Source organism: Ambystoma mexicanum, chromosome 4p (assembly GCF_040938575.1).
Source record: "Ambystoma mexicanum isolate Mex_15411 chromosome 4p, UKY_AmexF1_1, whole genome shotgun sequence".
Lineage (NCBI taxonomy): Eukaryota > Metazoa > Chordata > Amphibia > Caudata > Ambystomatidae > Ambystoma > Ambystoma mexicanum.
Window position 1 is genome coordinate 1,234,091,415 of NC_090927.1, and position 17,449 is coordinate 1,234,108,863.

A 17,449-nucleotide genomic window follows, 5' to 3' on the forward strand; every position below is an offset into this window, starting at 1 on the left:
CAATGTTTTGAACCACATGATTTGTACAATATGCTTATCTACCAAAGAAAACATCTCCATAAAAGAATAATGAAAAAAGGAGTGAAATTCCTAGAGATGTCCTCAATCTGTCTTTGATTCATTTGTGATATTATTACAAGGAATATTTCCCCAATGGAAACATGTTTGGACTGTCGGAGTAATGAGCTCATACACTTAACACACAAACATGACATCTCTGGGCCGGCGGTAGCAATTCTGAAGCTATGGTTAAGTTGACTCTTAACAGGAAGAACATGTTTCCAGAGGCTTATAACTTTGTTGCTATTTAACTTTGAAACTGGTGGCCCACAGAAAACTCATCCACATTAAGAACCAATTCTGAAGATGTTTTTAATGTGTATGAGTCTGGCTTTGTGCATTTCTTTTTTTCTGTAAATAGTGAGACAGCAAATAAGGCCAGTTCATCTAGCAATAGGTTATCTGATGGCTGGGGAGTTATACCCTTGTTTTACGCAGTACTGCCAAACTGAAAGAAGCTAGCGGCAGAGTTGTCGCCCACAGATTTAGCAGGCTAGCGGGACTGAGTGGGTCTGTGGTACCAATTAAATGCTTAAACCTCTGACAACCCATCAGAGGACCATCTACCAGGTGGAATGAGCCAGCAACATCTTCCTGCTATTTTTACACACTTCTAATGCTAGCTGTCCATCCAAAACCCTCCCTATTCCATAATGTGTATGCCTTTGTCCACTCACCTTTTCACCCAAAACACATCTTTAATTTGTTTTACTCATGTTCTTATCCTATCCCCACCTTATCCCACAATTCCTACCGCCCCCCCACACCCTCCTTCAAACTCCCCAGGCACCTTCTCAATTTCATTCAAGTCTACTGTACCTATTTTCATGCCTTTTCCTCTTGCACTCAAATATCCTGTCCCCATTTTAACCTTCTCATTATTCCTTTCCCAGGATGTGGGGCCCCGCTATCCTCTCTCCTTCCACATTCCATCACTGAGCTCACTTGACGCTCACATAAGCTAAAGGAGACAGGCCTCTGTACTCTTGTCTTCGCTCCACCACCCAGCTCTAGATCTTGCCCTTCATTTTACTATGACCTCGAACCAAGGTAAAACACCCTCTGCATTCTGCTTTTAGTAATTTTCTTGTTCCCTCAACTACATCCACATACAGTAGAAATTCCGCCTGAGATTTTTTCATGCATGTATCTTTTATTTATTTCATTTGTAGAGCGCACATGCAACCCCAAGGCATTGAGGTGCCTTTGCAGGTACAAAGTACTAGTCAAGCTAGTAGGTTACAGGCAAGGTTGCATACAAGTACAACATGACAAAGGGTGACCAAATAGCGGTTATTACAGAAAAAAACAGTCATAAATAGGTGTAAGAACTAGCAGTTGGTAACGCACAGTCAAACACAGGTAGAGCTGGCAAATTTCAGGCGGTAGTTATCCCAAGAAGGCAGATGTGCAGTGGGACAGACAGTTACCTTTAAGTTTTATGTAAAGAGCTGAGTTTTTAATGCCTTACGGAATATTCAGTACGATTTTTCTGCCCTCAGGGAGGAAGGGGTAGGGGAGGTTGTTCCAGAGCTTGGCAGCAAGGTATGGGAAGCTGGATCCTCTGGCTTTGCAACTTTTCACTATGGGAACAATTAGTATGTGTATGGGGTCCTATTGTATCTGGAAGAATGGACTTTGGCAATTCTATTGGATAGGTAAGGTGGTGCTGTGTTGAAAAGGCACTTGTGGGTGATGGATAGTGTCTTGAAAATGATCCACTCCTGGATGGGGAGCCAGTGTGCATCTCTTCTGGCTCTTGAGTTGTGCTCTCTTTTTGGGATGTTCAGGGCTGCTCACAGGGTGTTATTTTGGATAACTTGCATTTTGAGTATTTTTCTGGAAGAGGTGCCGTTGAATCGGACGTTGCAGTAATCAATCTTTGAGCCAATGAATGCACGTGCAATGCTTATGCAGTTATTTTTGTAGCAAAATGGTCCGGCTGCATTAAGTACCTTGGTCGCATAGGCTGCCGATGAGGCAATGGCACCAACTTGCCTGGTCATGGTAAGTGAAGCGTCTAAATAGACCCCTACGGTCTTTACGGTGTTAGAGACAGGGATCGAGCAATTGTCGATTGTGAAGGCAGCGTATTGTGTGTTTAGGGCGCTTGGCGGCCCAACAATCAAGATTTCTGTCTTGTTGCTGTTAAAACGGAGATGATTGGCTGCCATCCAGGTCTGAATTGTGGAGTAGATTTTGTTAAGGGTGTTAGTGCCTGAGACGGGGGCCAAGATAGGTGGGTCGTCGGCATAGTTCGTGTAGGAGGCTATGCCGAGCGAATCTAAAATATGGAAGAGGGGCCTGGTGAAGATATCGTAAAGTGGGGGGGGCAATGCAGGATCCTTGTGGCACACAGAGAAAAACAAAAAGAGAGGCGTTGGCAGTCTGAGAATACTCTCATCACTCTTCCATTGAGGAAGGATGCAATCACAGCAGTGGGAGAGTGTGCGAAGTGAGCACGAGTGGTGAGATGGTGGCAGGGGATCTGGTGATTTACCAGGTCGAAAGCTACTGATAAGTCGAGGAGTAGTGCTGACTTGCCTTCATCCCTAATTTCATCCAAATTATTTTTTAGATCAAGCAGGGCAGATTCTCTGGGTGGAATCCCTAGGATGCAATTGTCCTCCAGGAACTGCTGAACTTGTAAGCTCGTACCAGAATTTTTAGGAAGAAGGGACAGTGGTGATTGGCCTATAGTTTGTGGGGATAACTGGGTCAAGAAATGTTTTATTCTGGAGAGGGAGTACCCAAGCTTCTTTTTTTCAAATTTGGTTTTATGTGTTTTTGAACAGAAAAATAAACATTTTCATATGACATAATACACCTTTGCTAGCACGTGGTAGCGTAACAAAAACAGAACATCTAATATCATTTCACTTTCTTAACTAAACATTGATTCCATGTTTCTGGGTGTATTGTATAGACTAATAACCTTTACCCACCCGCACCCCTCTCCGCTCCTTGGATCAGCACACATGTGAACGTCATTGTGGTGTGGTAGCTATGAAGGCACAGTAACCATAGTCCCATTGTCTGGTCGCACTGTCATCAGTTAATATGAGTTTCCTTCCATGGTGATTTCTTGGGTTACGCGTCTTGCATTAGAACCCTGTGGACTCCCTCGGTTGGGAATCAGAGGTTATTGTGAGATATTTATTTTTGAAGTCCATCCATAGAGCTTCACATTGGGCGGCTTTATCATGTAGGGATGCCGTAATAGTTTCCATCAAGTAAATGTTTGAGGCCAAGTTGATCCATTCATTCTTTCCCGGGATTGTTGTAGATTTCCATTTAATCACTAATAAGGCCCGAGCGGCCAGCAATAGTGGGGAGTTAGACCTTTCACTCTGATCCAGTCATCTTCGTCTCTTTCTAGGCTGAATAGTATTAAATATGGATCGACATCCCTTTGAATCCCATCTATTTCTTTGATCCACCCAAGGACCTCATCCCAGAACACTTTGATGCGTGGGCAACCCCACCACATATGCCAATAGTTAGCTATTTCTCCACATTTTCTCCAGCATCTTGGGCTCAATGTTTGAGTCATTTTGGAAAGTCTGAGGGGGTCGTATTGCCACCTGTGTAAGAGTTTGATGGCATGGAGTTTGTATTGACTGGATATGGAGGTTTTGGATGCAGCTGTACACATTATTTCCCCATGGGTCAGGATCCATCTCTTCTCCAATGTCTTTTTCCCATCTAGCTCTCAGGGGGTCCGTGGATCCGTCTCCTGCCGCTATTAACTCTTGGTATATTGCAGATATGAGGCCTTTCATTTCAGATTTAGATTCTAAGAGTCTTTCGAATGGGGTAAGGTCTCTTGAGTTTGTCTCTCCATTCGGACTTCGTTAGCACACCTTTTAGTTGGATATACTGGAATGTGGATAGAGTGCCTATACCCAATGCCTCTGGCAGATCTGGAAGAGTGATGTACGAATCCTTTCGTTGCAACTGCCCACCCTTTCTAGGCCTGCCTCATACCACGATTGGAAGCTCCCCACATTGGGGATGTGATTGTTTATACCCGGTGACCATAAGTGGCTGAGCGGGGACGGCCAGGTAGTGGTTTTGCGCTTTTCCTTGCCTGTACGCCATATACTCAATATGGTGCTCAATATGGGGTAGCCTTTGATTTTCCTTTGTACCCTTTTGTGTGGGGTCCATAGCCATTCTGATACCGTAGCGGGGGACAGGTAGTGGTTGTCCATGTGCACCCATTGGAAGTTCTTACGATCCCTGGGGTGTGGGATTAGGATACGCAACTGGGCGGCTTTGTAGTAAGTTCTTAGGTTAGGGAGCCCCACTCCTCCCTTTTCCTTGGGAAGTATTAATGTAGTGTATGGGATTCTCACCTTCTTCGCTTGCCATATGAAACGTGTCAATCTTTTTGGCTTCCATAAAGAACCCTTTCGGTATCTCAACCGGTAGCATTTGGAATGGGTACAGGAATCGGGGGAAACATACCATTTTGACAGCATTAATTCACCCTAGCCAGGAGATTGTGAGTTTATTCAATTTTTTTAGATCGGATGCGAATCGCCGGAGAAGGGGGGGGGGAATTGGCTTCGTATAAGTCATTGAGGGTTTTGGTGATCTGTATGCCCAGGTATTGTAATGCAGTGTGTTCCAGTTTAAGGCCTAGAGGGGGGAACTTGGCGTCATTCTCTTCAGGAGATCCCTGGAGGGGGAACAGTATGGACTTGGTCCTATTGACATTGAATCCAGAGAATTGGCCATATTAGTCTATTAAGTCAAGGGTGTAGGGGACGGATTCTAAAGGATTAGTAATGTGTAAGAGGATGTTGTCTGCGTAGAGTGCTACTTTATATTCCATTGACCCTAGTCGCATTCCCTCTATTTCAGGGTCAGCTCTCATTTTTTGTGTTAAGGGTTCTAAGGAGAGTGCAAATAGAATCGCAGAGAGGGGGCATCCCTGCCTAGTCCCTCGTTTCAGTTTGAACCATCTGGAGTATTCTCCGTTTACGAATATTGACGCCTTGGGGGATGTGTATATCGCTCGTATTCCATCTCAAATTCTCTGGCCTATTCCAACCTTCTGTAGGACTGCTCCCAGGAATTCCCACTCTACCCTCTCAAAGGCTTTCTCTGCATCGATTGATAAAAGGGCAGGGTCGCCAGGGAGGTTGTGATCTGCGTGGATGAGGTGTAATGTTTTGCGCATGGTATCGGCTCCCTGTCTCCCCAGAATGAACCCGACCTGGTCAGGGTGAAGCAAGTGGGGCATTAGTGTTTCCAATCTTGCAGCCATTACTCTGGCATAGATTTTGGCATTGAGGTTAAGGAGGGAAATGGGGCGGTAAGATCCACAGTGTTTGGGGTCCCTCTCATCTTTGGGGATCACTGTTATCAGTGCTCTTTTGAAAGAATCTGATGCCACCCCCTTGTCTATTATCTCATTGAATAGTACTGTTAAATAAGGTGTTAGTTGCTTATTAAAGGTTTCATAGAAGCCAGCAGTGTAACCGTCTTCCCCTGGGGATTTGCCCAGCGTTAACATTTTAATTGCATCCTGGATTTCTTGTTCAGTGATTGGGGAGTCGAGGAGCTCGGCCTCTGCATGCGTTATTGTGGGCATGGTGATTGACAATAGGTAGGAGTTTGTGTCTAATTGGCCGCTGGCCAGTTCGGAGGTATGTAAGGTCTGATAGAAATTGGCAAAGTACTCTGGGATAGTGCGGGAGGGGTGAGCCGGGGGGAAGGAGTCCTATTATTTCCTTTACCTTGCGTTCGGCTCTTTGCTCCCTGAGTCTAGCGGCTAATAGTGCATCGGCCTTGTCGCCCTTTTCGTAAAATTTCTGTTTGAGAAACCGCAATTTATGTACTACTTGGTTGTATTCCAACAACCGCAGTTCATCCCTTTTTCTTTGGGCTGCCTTCATTTTACCAGGGTCTACATCAGAGTATTTTCTTACCTCTCCCTCTAGTTGGCGTATTTCAGTCCGTAGTCTATTTTCTATGATCTTTCACTCCCTTTTCTTAGAGGATCCCTCTCGTTTTAAAATGCCTCTCCATGTTGCCTTCCCCGCCTCCAAGACCATTTGTTTGGAAACCTCCCCATTGTTGTTCGTTTTAAAGTATTCATCAATTGCGATCTCCAGTTCAGTTCGAAAAATCGCAACTTTCCAGAGGGTCTCGTTGCACCTCCAAGTCCCTCCTGCAACGGGTAAGCCTGCCCAGTTCATATCTACTAGAACCATGTCATGATCCGACCATGTTATCGGGATGATATCAGAGTAGTGAGTGCTGCTTGTGAGGTCGGTTGTGAGATATGTATAGTCTATGCCTGTGAATGTGTTGTGGGGGTTCGAATAGAAGGTGTATCCACTTTCGCTGGGGTGCAAGACTCTCCACACATCTTTCATTTCATACAGTTCCATCATTTCGGACAGATCGGTGCAATCTCCCCTATATTGGTTTCTCGTTTCAGGTTTGCCTGGTTTCCAGTCCCTGGATGGGTCAGCCCATTGGTTGAAGTCACCTCCCAGGATATGTCCTGAGGCTTCTAACATTATTTTAGGGATCATTTTCTCAAGGAATGCGGTCTGTCCCGTGTTGGGCGAGTATACCGTGGCAATTGTTACTTGTAGTTTCGCAATTCTTCCCGATATCAGGAGTTCACGACCTCCCACATCGGACCATGTCTTATCCACTTCAAATTTAATTCCCTTCTTGAGTAAGATTCCAACACCGCCCTTCCTGAGTGGGCCTGAATTCCAAAACTACAGCCCCCCCCCCACCCTCCCCAGAACGCTTCGCTTTTCTCCCTTGGCAAACTTTTTCTCCTGCAGGAGAAGGATGTCAATATCGGATCTGCGAAACTCCCTAAGCACCAGTGACCTCTTGGTTGGTGAATTTAAGCCCTTCACATTGATGGTCCCCACTCTGAGGGAGTCCATATCTTTGAGCTCATCGGATGCTGCCATAGTTGATTATTTTTGGGAAGTTGCTCACGTTTAGCGGCCAGACAATTACTCTCTCTCCCAGTTCCACATTATCTTTGGTATTTTGACTAAGTTCAGGTGGTGCTACTATCTTTTCCAAGTTTCTACCCCCCTGCCCTCCCCCTCCCTTCCTGAGTTGATTGAGTTCAAGTGAACCCAGGAGTTGAAGATGCAGTATTTGCAGACTGTGACGGCGTCCGATTTGGAATTCATGAAAGTGTTCAGTCCAATGTCAGACCACCAGTGGGGACCGTTGCCTCACGGTCCCAATCAAGTATACCATCACAATATAAGATTGAGCCCCCTTCCGTCCCTCCCCTCCACCAACATCATACGTTTCAAAAGTAACAATAAAAAACATACAAAGGTGTAACATTACGTGCATTCTCCGGCCCTTTTTTCGGAAGTACGTTACCCCCCCTTACTTCAGGGGGGAGCTCTGCGGCCCTGTGCCCCCATGTTAACTACATTCCTGGCTCTCAGTCTCAGTGGGGGTCTGTTTCCAGTATTTCAGCCGAGGATTTCTATGCGTTGGTTCATAAGATTCGTGAAAGTAGTCTTCAATTTCCGCCTTTGGGCGTGTTGTTAGGGCGCCTATATTTTCTCGATCCTTTCACCCTTTTTCTCCTAGGGCCCTGGAGCTCCCATTGCATTCCAGCCCGCTCGGTTTCACCTCCTTCGCCATCCCTTGGGCCTGTTCCGAGAATGTTTGCAATGCATTCTTTGATCTCGTCCTCGGATCAAAGGGTTATTTTCCTGCTTCCGTGCTCAAAGGTGAGTGAGAAGGGGTATCCCCACCTATATCGCGTGCCCTGTTCTTTGAGCCATTTTGTCAGGGGGCTGCAGAGGCGTCGAAGCGCCAGCCTGAGTGAGGATAGGTCCTGAAATATAGTCATTTGGGCACCTCCCATTGTGAGTGGGCCTCCCGATCTGGCTTTCTCAAGGATCCTAGTTCTGTCTTGATATCGGTGGAATTTGGCAAGAACCGAGCGTGAGCCGCCAGGGGGTCCACCTGCTCTGTGTATTCGTTCAGTTTTGGGCTTGTCTATTTCTTCATCTGCTGTCAGGATTTTAATGACGTCATGTATCATACACTTGAGGTCCTCTTCGGTTTCAGCCTTGTGTTCCGGAATTCCCAAAAAAATAGGTTATTCCTTCTTTCTCTATTTTCTAAATCATCCATTTTCAGGCGTATCTCCTCCTCCCTTTTTTCAAGGTTTCGTATCCTTATGTCCATTTGGGTTTCGAGGGTGTCTATCGAGGCCTGGTTGTTCTCGACACCCTCCAGTCTCTCTTCAATTTTGTCCATTCTCTGGGTGATTCTATCGATTTTACCACCAAGATTGGCTCCCATGTTTTTTATCTCGCTTAACAATGCAGCAATGTCTCCCTTAGTAGCGGCTGCCCCCGCTGCCACTGTTTCCGTTGACATGGTGGCTGTGTGTTTGGGAGCCGGGGAGGGTTGGGCGTAGGCGTATCTTGCTAGCCTGCTTTCAACGCTCATAGAATGGTTTGTGATTTAGAGGAGGCACAAGCCCCCGAGTCGGGGGCCTTACCCTCTTAGGAGCTGCGTAAATTGGTAGAAGCAGGGCAAAGCCAGCTGGTCAAGTCATTGTGCAATTCAGCCTGGGGCCGGTAAAGATTCAGTAGGCGGTCTGTAGTACCGGGGGGGCTTGTCCTCCAACGGGTTCACCTGGAGATGCTTCTTGTGGGAGGGAGGAGGCCCACAGGGTTTGAGTTCTGTTCACAGTTTGTTTACAATCCACTGTTTCCCGGGTTTGTGGTACTTGTGGGTTATCGTGAGGTTTCGTCTGCCCAGGGCACCACCGGCAATGTGAAGTGCTGGTCTGTTGGGTTAGGGCGGGCTTTGATGCTCCCGGGTGTCTGTGGGGGGCTCGGGCTGGCTTTGCGTTGTGCCGGTTTGTAGACTTTTGGGTTACACCTCTTTCCGCCTGAGTGTTGGAGGAATGTTTACTTGAGACCCCCTAGTAAAGAGGCTTTGGCACTGTGTTTTACATCGATATCAGACCAGGGGAAGGGAAGGTGGTAGTCCGCTGTGTGGTGTTTTGTTCAGTTTCCGCAGCTGCTGGCTAATGGAGGTAATGATTCAGTGAGGATAACGGATCTTGGTGGCATCCCTGGGTGCTCTGTGGTGTGCCTGAAATTATGGGAGTGCGGTACTGAGACTCATATTCTCACTGTTGGCCTTGATGCACAATATCTTGTAGGTGGGGCATTTGCTCAATTGTGAGTATTTGGGGCCCCAGAGGTTGAGGCTTATGCCTTCTGGTGTCTTTGTTTCTTTCTTCCTCTCTTCCCTTCTTTCTGTCCTCCTTCCCTCTCCCATTTCCTTTCTTTTCTTCTGCCTCTTTAGGCAATTTTCAGGGCAATTACGCTGTTTCAGCGCATTTTGGGGACACTTGGAGGGCTAATGGGTCCTCTGGGCGTGTGCGCATCTCCTCATTCTTCGCGTGCTCTCCTTCAAGCGCGGGCCTCCTGCGCTGTGCCGGCAGGGCCTCCCGCGTATCACGCGGTCCCCCGGCGGGGGGTGGGGGAGGGGTGGTTCAGGCGCCGGCGTGCGGCTGTGCTTTTCAGCAGTCGTTGGGGCGGAGGGGGGGTTCAGTGATGCCGCAGGGTGCTCGCGCAACCCTGTGGGGGGTGGGGGGGGGGGGACGGCCGCCTACCTTTTCTTCTTGGGCAGGCTTGTCCCGTGCCCCAGCCGGCACCTCCCTCAACGCGGACACGGGCGGAACGGTGCTGGCTGTGGTGTCGGCATCTCCGGGAGCCCCACAGGAGTAGGAGGCTGATGTCACAGGGGGGGGAGAGGCAGAGCATGCGCCACCAGTTCCGCAGGTCCGGAGCTTGACACTAACTGCTGCACAGGTCTCACAGGATTCCGGAGCGCCTAGGGCCGCTACACGTGGGCTCCTCTGGAAAGGGGTGTTTCTTAGCCTTCCAGACTCCGTTTTTGGTCAGGTTTTTTGCCAGCGTGAGGAGGGTGGGGGGGTCTTCCAACAGCTGTTCACCAATTTTGAGTGTGGGGGGATCCCAAGGTGGGGCTCAATTCACCTTAAGGACCTACGGCCACGGAGCTCACACGGAGGTAAGATTCATCCGTGCGCCCCCTGGTGGCCAATACCCAAGCTTCTTTGAGGCTGGCTGGGACAGTGCTTTGCGCGAAAGAGGTATTTATGATGGCTGTGATGATGGGGGTAAGTATGCCGGCACAGTCGTTGATGAGGCCCACAGGGCACTGTCACCTTTGCATTTTGAGGGATTCAGACTGTTAATCAGTTTGGTGATATCAGTTTCGGAGAGGTCCCTGAAGAAGAATTGGGGGTTAAGGGAGGTAAAGGAAGGTTGTGTGCAGTTGTTGTTGGAGGTCATGGGTACTATGTTGAAGGTTGCTTGTTGTGAGAGGATTTTCCTATTCAAGGTGTCAAATTTGCCTAGGACTCTTGGATGCTCGAGCACCAAGTCTTGTCTTTAATGATGGTTGTAGGTGGAGCAGCAGGGGATTCGAGTTCTCCATAGATGGTGAATATTTCTTTTGCATATGACTTAGCGTTGCTGATTCTAGTGTTGAAGTAGTTGGACTTAGCTGTGATTATGGCTGATTTATACATCTTAGAAAAAACAAAGGTGATGGCTGGAAGGTTTAGAATTAATCTTAACCACTGGCAATGCTCTGGGCAACCCTCCAGACCACCGTTCTTCGCCTGCCAAGCCATTACAGAAGGGAAAGACCATATGCAAATCAGGCTTGGCCCCACCCTAAAAGGGGCAGTCCAGCCCGAACTGCTAGGCCACATCCCTTCTGCACGAGACCACAAGCATCCCCAAACATGTTTCGCCCTTGTTGGGGCTCATCAGTGAGGAGTAGCTTGGGTCTCTAGGCCCAGCAGGCACGGGACCCACGTCTGGGCATACCCAGCCACTCGGGGTGACATAGCAAAAACAAAGAGGTGATGGCTGGAAGGTTTAGAATTAATCTTAACCACTGGCAATGCTCTGGGCAACCCTCCAGACCACCGTTCTTCGCCTGCCAAGCCATTACAGAAGGGAAAGACCATATGCAAATCAGGCTTGGCCCCACCCCAAAAGCGGCAGTCCAGCCCGAACTGCTAGGCCACATTCCTTCTGCACGAGACCACAAGCATCCCCAAACATGTTTCGCCCTTGTTGGGGCTTATCAGTGAGGAGTAGCTTGGGTCTCTAGGCCCAGCAGGCACGGGACCCACGTCTGGGCATACCCGTCCCACTCGGGGTGACATAGCAAAAACAAAGAGGTGATGGCTGGAAGGTTTAGAATTAATCTTAACCACTGGCAATGCTCTGGGCAACCCTCCAGACCACCGTTAGAGGCATTGGTGAAGTCCTGTTTAGCAATGATGGTGGGATCTTTTAGCCAGGTTAACTGAGCTTGTCTTTTCAGGGTGCGTAGCTCTAGTAGGTCAGGGGTGAACCATGAGTTGGAATGTCTGACCATCTTAGCTTTGTGTGGTTTTAGGGGGGCTAAGGTGTTCACTGCCTTAGAGAGGATTGCAGTGTAGGTATTGACTAGTGTTGGGGTTTGAAATGGAAGGAGTCTGAAGGAGGGAGTGTTGATCATGGGTAGGATGTTGTCGCTGGTGAGCTTCCGAGAGCTCCTTGAGACAACAGGAGGGAGTGAGTTGGGACGAGCTTTGGGCTAATTTGGCTGTGTGATGGAGAAGTGGATAATATGATGGTCCGATCACGGACAGGGTGTGTTGGCGCTAGTGCCGATTTGGCAGTTAAGGTCTGTGATGCAGTCCAATATGTGGCCTTTTTTGTGTGTGGGGTTGGTGATGCATTGGGTGAAGCCAAGTGTATGAAGAGCGTCAGGATAATGATGTGGAAGGTGGGTCATTCGGGTCACGGAGGCCCAAGTGAAGGTCACTTAGTAAGATTATTTTGGATGATGGTTTGGGGTTATTCTGGAGGATATGGAGTACATTTTGCTCAAAATTTGGCGAGGGGCCATGAGGGCTGTAGATAAGGTAAATAGTGATAGTGCATGCAGGGGAAGTTGAGAATTTGAGAGAAAGAAGGTCCATATTCCCATCAAAGGAGGTGTGAAATTGTCTAAGGGGGATGAAGTCTCACAATCATGGCAACTCCGCCTCCCCTAGAGGTGGGTTTGTCGTTCCGTAGGATAGTATATCCAGTGGGTAAGGCTAGGGCAGGGCCAGAGGCTTCATCAAGTCAGCTCCCAGTGATGGCAAGTTTGTCAAGGTTGTATTTCGTGATCAGATCCTGAATATCGAGTGCGTGGGCAGAAAGGGAGCGAGCGTTGATGAAGGCGCATGTCAAGTGGGTAATGTCGAGGCCCTGCACTCTGAGGAGGGCAGCCACCGCATTCATGAGCCTGGTAAAGACCCTGGGGGCCGAGTTGAAGCCAAAAGGGAGGACCTTGTATTGGAAATGGTGGCCCATGATCCTGAACCGTAGGAAAGAACGATGGGGCTGCCAAATCGGGACATGGAGGTACGCGCCCTTCAGATCCAGGGAGCGCATCCAGTCTTCCTTACACAATATCTCCGCTATAAAAGCTGGCGTAACCATCTACAATTTTTGTAGAGGTAATGAGAGGTTGATGGTGGAAAGGTCCAGCAGAACTTTCAGGCCCTGGTTCTTCTGAATGGCAAGGATCCAGGGGTCCGCGAAATTCTGGCGCCAGAAATGTGCATGGAGAGCAAGCCTGCCCTCCACTGGAGACACGTGGACCCGAAGGGGCATGTCATGCCTTCTTTCCAATTAGAGGCTGTCGCAGAGGGGGACTGGAAAAAGCCCTTACCGCCCCCCCCCCACCTATTTGTTGCTTGCACCGGTTCTGAGACAGCGAGCGGTCTGGCTGCCTGCATCTCCGTTGCTGGAAGCCACGGAAGCCTCCATACATACGCCCCCTGTCGGAGCACTGCTGTGACCGAGTATACGACTTGGGCATGGTCTTTGTCAAGATGGATAAAGACTTGGAAGTTTGTGAGTGGTTTTGCTTCTTGTCCAGCTCTTTGTCTGTGGTGGAGTGGAAGAGGGCCCTTCCCACTCAAACGGTAAATCTGATATGCGTTCCTGGACGTCCGGGTTGAATTTCGTTGCACGGAGCCAGGCTGTCCTGCTCATGTCTGTGGCAATACAGAGGTGTCGATATGGGCCACAGTGGATTCCATGAGGTCCTGCGCCACCAGCTTGGCCTCAGTCAGTCCCGCCTTAAAACGTGATTGGCTCTGCGTAGGGAGTTCTGGGAGGAAGTCTGCAATTTTCCGCCCTAACCTTTGGTTAGCAGCACCCAGCATGGCATCGTTGTTGGCCTGACGAAGATGCAAGGTGGTGTTGGAATACTGCTGCTTCCCGTACGCCTCCAAGATCTTCTCCTCCTTGCCTAGTAGCGTGGCTGCTGTGGAGGTTGATGACGACTGAGGCTTGGAGTATAGTGATGCTGCAGCGATCACAGAGGAGCGTGGCTGAGGATGGACCGATAGCAAGAGTGTATCCCCCTCTATCTGCTTGTACTTGGCATCCAGGCATCGACTGACCAGCTGGACCGAGTGGGGCTTGAGCTAACCCTTCTTGGCCAGGGAGACTACATCGGTTTGCAGTGGAATCCCTGTTTTGGCAGAGGGGCTTTGCATGAGGATGGCTGTTCAACCTCGGGTTGGGGTAGGCCCATGTACTCCGCCAGCCTTGCAAGACGTTCGTGGAAGGCCCTGGCCTGAGGATGGCGTGTCCGGATCCTCCTCCTCATTCATATACTGAGGATCAGGAGGATCCTGTGGAGGTGGAGGAGTAGCTAGAGCCGGAGGCTGCGGTACGGAGACCACGGCCGGAGGCTGGTACGGGACCGCCTGAGGAATTGGCTTGCGAGCCAGAGGCAGCGGCTACGCCGGGGCTGGGAGGGCCAGCGGAGGAGCGTGTGGTGCGGGTAACATCATAGGGAGGACCTCCCTGATGGTATCCTTGAGGATAACCCCCATCTGAGGTGACTTCATGAGCCCGAGGAACCTCTTCAAAGAACCCCTCTTCACTGGCCGGAGAGGTGGTAGGGGGTACTGATGGGGTAGTCGGGAGCTGCTGGGGCAGCTGCATACCCTACCCGTATGGACGCAGTGAGAAACTGCCCTGTGTATAAGAAGGATAGGCTGCAGGCCATGCATCTGGCTGAGGCCAGTCCCACCTTGACAGTTCTTCGCCGAACTCCTGGAATGGCGTTAGATGGGTGCCTCTGTCTGGCCCGGCAGCCATCTTGTCAAGCTGCCAGCCACGTGTTGCTCGGCTCACTGGACCCAGCCTCCTCCTAGACTATTGCGTGTGGATCACAAGACCTACCCTGCTCCTCGGGCCTAGACCCGGTAGGTGTGACACCCTCGACCCGGGGGTCGGTAGAGCTGCGTTTAGGCACCCCCTCAGACGCATTGCCGGTACTAGGGCGTAGCCCCTCGGCCATATTGCCGGTACAAGGACAGAGACCCTCGGATGACAAACCGGTACAAGAACCTTCCGGTCCCTCAACACTGCTACCGGGAGGATCCAAGGATCCCTTGGCCCCAAGGCTGGTAGGTGCAGCAGCCTCGGTGCACGTGCTGGTACAAGGACATGAACGGTCCCTCCCGCGCGGGAGAGTCCTTGGGAAGGAGTCTCCTTTGCAGGGTGCGATGGACAATAGCGGCCCTACCTTGGGCCTGGCTCTGTGTTTCACGAAGTTCTTGAAGTCCTGTGGAGGGGACTTCTGGAAGAGCTCCCTCCACCTGGCTAGTTTGTTCTTCAGCGATTTCGAAGACAGCGCGCAACACGCTGTACAAGCTTGCCAACCGTGGTCTGGGCCAAGGCAACGTAGGCAGCGGGCATTGGGGTCTGAAGTTGGAAGAGTCAGTTGCAGGATGGACACCTGCCTGAACCCAGTGGAAGTCGACAGGCCCCGTAGAGGAGCGTGACGCCTGAGGACTGAGTACCTAAATAATAAGAAAGACAAAAAAAGACAAAGAAGAAGTATCCGTGTGTGGAATAACATGGACGAAGCCAAACCCAGGAGTGCTGGTGAATTCAGCCCATTCCCATCGACGCTGAAAAGGCGACTACAGTGTGGCGGCGGAGGGCGGAGTCAGGGCAAAGCACGCTCCCAGGGCCGCACCCCTGCGCCACTAAATTTAAAGGGGAAGAAGGTTTTTTCTGGTGAAAAAAATTCAGTCTCCCATCCCTTGGAAGGGACGCCCATGCAGTATGGAGGAAAGGGGACGGGACCCAATAGTACAAGGGGTTACAATATGTCCCCAAAAAGGGAAAAAAGGCTGTTTCTGCAGGGGGTTCCACAGGAAAGGACAAAAGTTGCAGCCCACCTGGAGATAAGCCAACCCTGTAGAGGGTGACGGGGTTCCTCACAGAGATACAATATGTCCTTCAAAACCCCCCCAAAATGATTTTCAGCTGCAACATCTGTCTACAGGTCAATGATTGCATTTGGGCCACCAGCCCTGTCTGAAGCCACAATCTAGATGTCGGACTGGTATTAAGGCCTGCAAACCAGGCTATATATCAGCAGATCTGTGTGTACTGGCAGGAATGAGACCAGCAATGCGAGGAAAATAGCCATTGATCCAAGCCCGAGAGCAGGGAAAGCTGAGCCCAGTGGCTGCTACAAGAGGCCAGCTAGAACAAAAGGTTATGACCCAGGCACCATGGTCCCTAGCCATGGCAGCAAGCGATGTCCAAGACAGACCTCTGGAGGGGGTTGGCATGGATGTGGGTGAATTGGGGAGCTCAGGGCAGAGCCAAAGGCAAAACCCGAGGCACACTGGCAATGCCATTGCTCACTGTGAGGTGCCAAGGGGAGAGGAGGGACTCAGAAAAGGCAAGCAATGGCTTAGACTAGTACCTACTACCCGATGGGTCCAGTGGTGGCTTACCTGCATGGTGGGCCTCTACCATCAATCTCTGTGGTCGGGGCCACTGCAACTGGTCTGTAGGGTTGTGGCATCCTCCGGTTCCTACCGTTGATTGTGTTGGGAGAGAGGTGGCCCCTCCCACCCCCTCACCACTCCCGCAAGCACGGATCTCACTTGTGCTAAGGGGGGGGAGACGCCTCCCCAACTGTAATCTGTGTTAATCACCTACTAATTACTAACAAAGAAAGCATGTAACCAAGTCGTATTAAAGTGCAAAGACTCCATTTTAGGTAGCCCGCCAGATGCATCTTTTACTAGGCCTGAAAATGATCTCTAAAAGCCTGTCCCTCCCTCTGCCTTGCGCCTCACACCACCAGCCCAGGCCCCCACCCAACTGCCTCTTGCCAGCTTCGCACAAACCCTGTTCTCACGGAAGCTCAGCCATTCATTGTTACAACCTTCAGTGCCGTCCCAGAGCAGATGAGCTCACTGCACTGTGTGAGACCAGAACAGGCCCCCGCCTGAGTGCCCATCCATCTCTACTAACCTGCTCGTGCCCCCTCCGACACCCACCCTGCTGAGCTGTAATCCACCAGGCCCATGCCCCTCTGCTCTTTGATACAGATACACATCTAACCTCCCATAAGGCCCAAACGAAGACACCCCCCCCCCCCCCAGAGCCCTGACCCCCAGACACTCATATATTCTTTCTAATCCTAACACTTGTCTATTCGTACCATGAGGCATTCGGTAGATACAAACCTCCAAGGTGGGACTCTAGGTTTATGGCTACCGGGGTGCAGAGGGTACAATACATGCCTATAACTAGTCTATGAACTCTAGGAAGCACCCACATTTCTACCAGACTTTATGACTGTCATTTGTTTCATGCTCTCAAATCCTGTTATTGCAAGATCAGTTAGTCAGGGAAAGTGTCATTTTTGCTGGCCTGACCTTCACTTCACAGACGAGTCCAGCTGACCCACGTGCTGTGGGAGTGACACCCAAGTAACAACCAATCCTACGTGGTCGGTGGCTACAGATCCATACAGCACCGACGACTCAACCCAATTGTATTGCAGAAAAGTGCATTTGTAACATGTCAGCAGTGACGATTTTCTCTTTCATAATGTGCTGCTGTGTTCTGTTTGGAAGAGCGCTTTCTGGGCAGCAGAGTTCTTTGCATGCACATTTTATGTCATATAAACTTTGTTCTACTTGGAATTTATCTCCTGGTCTCATTCCCTAATGAGGTGTGTCCATTATTCTGATTTTTGGATATTGTTTCGGGGAGTGAGCATCTTCATTTGGTGACCATCCAACGTGATATTCCCTGACTCCCCCGTACTGCAGCGAGATTCAGGGCTATCCCGGAAAGGCCGAACCCTAACCTACAACTGACCAGACTCAAACAAAAAACATGTACGCAGTGAGGCAGGTTTTGTGGGTCCCGGCTTTGCGAATACCCGACTGCTCGCCGGAGCCAGGCAGGGCCATGATGGGGAGGCCCCCACTTGTGGA

General features: G+C 50.0%; 1 protein-coding gene across 5 annotated transcripts in view; it reads right to left on the minus strand.

Annotated features, from left to right (window-relative positions):
• TTC13 (tetratricopeptide repeat domain 13) overlaps positions 1-17,449 on the minus strand; it is a 1,871,796-nt gene that overhangs the window by 401,775 nt on the left and 1,452,572 nt on the right. The gene's annotated exons all lie outside the window — the stretch shown is intronic.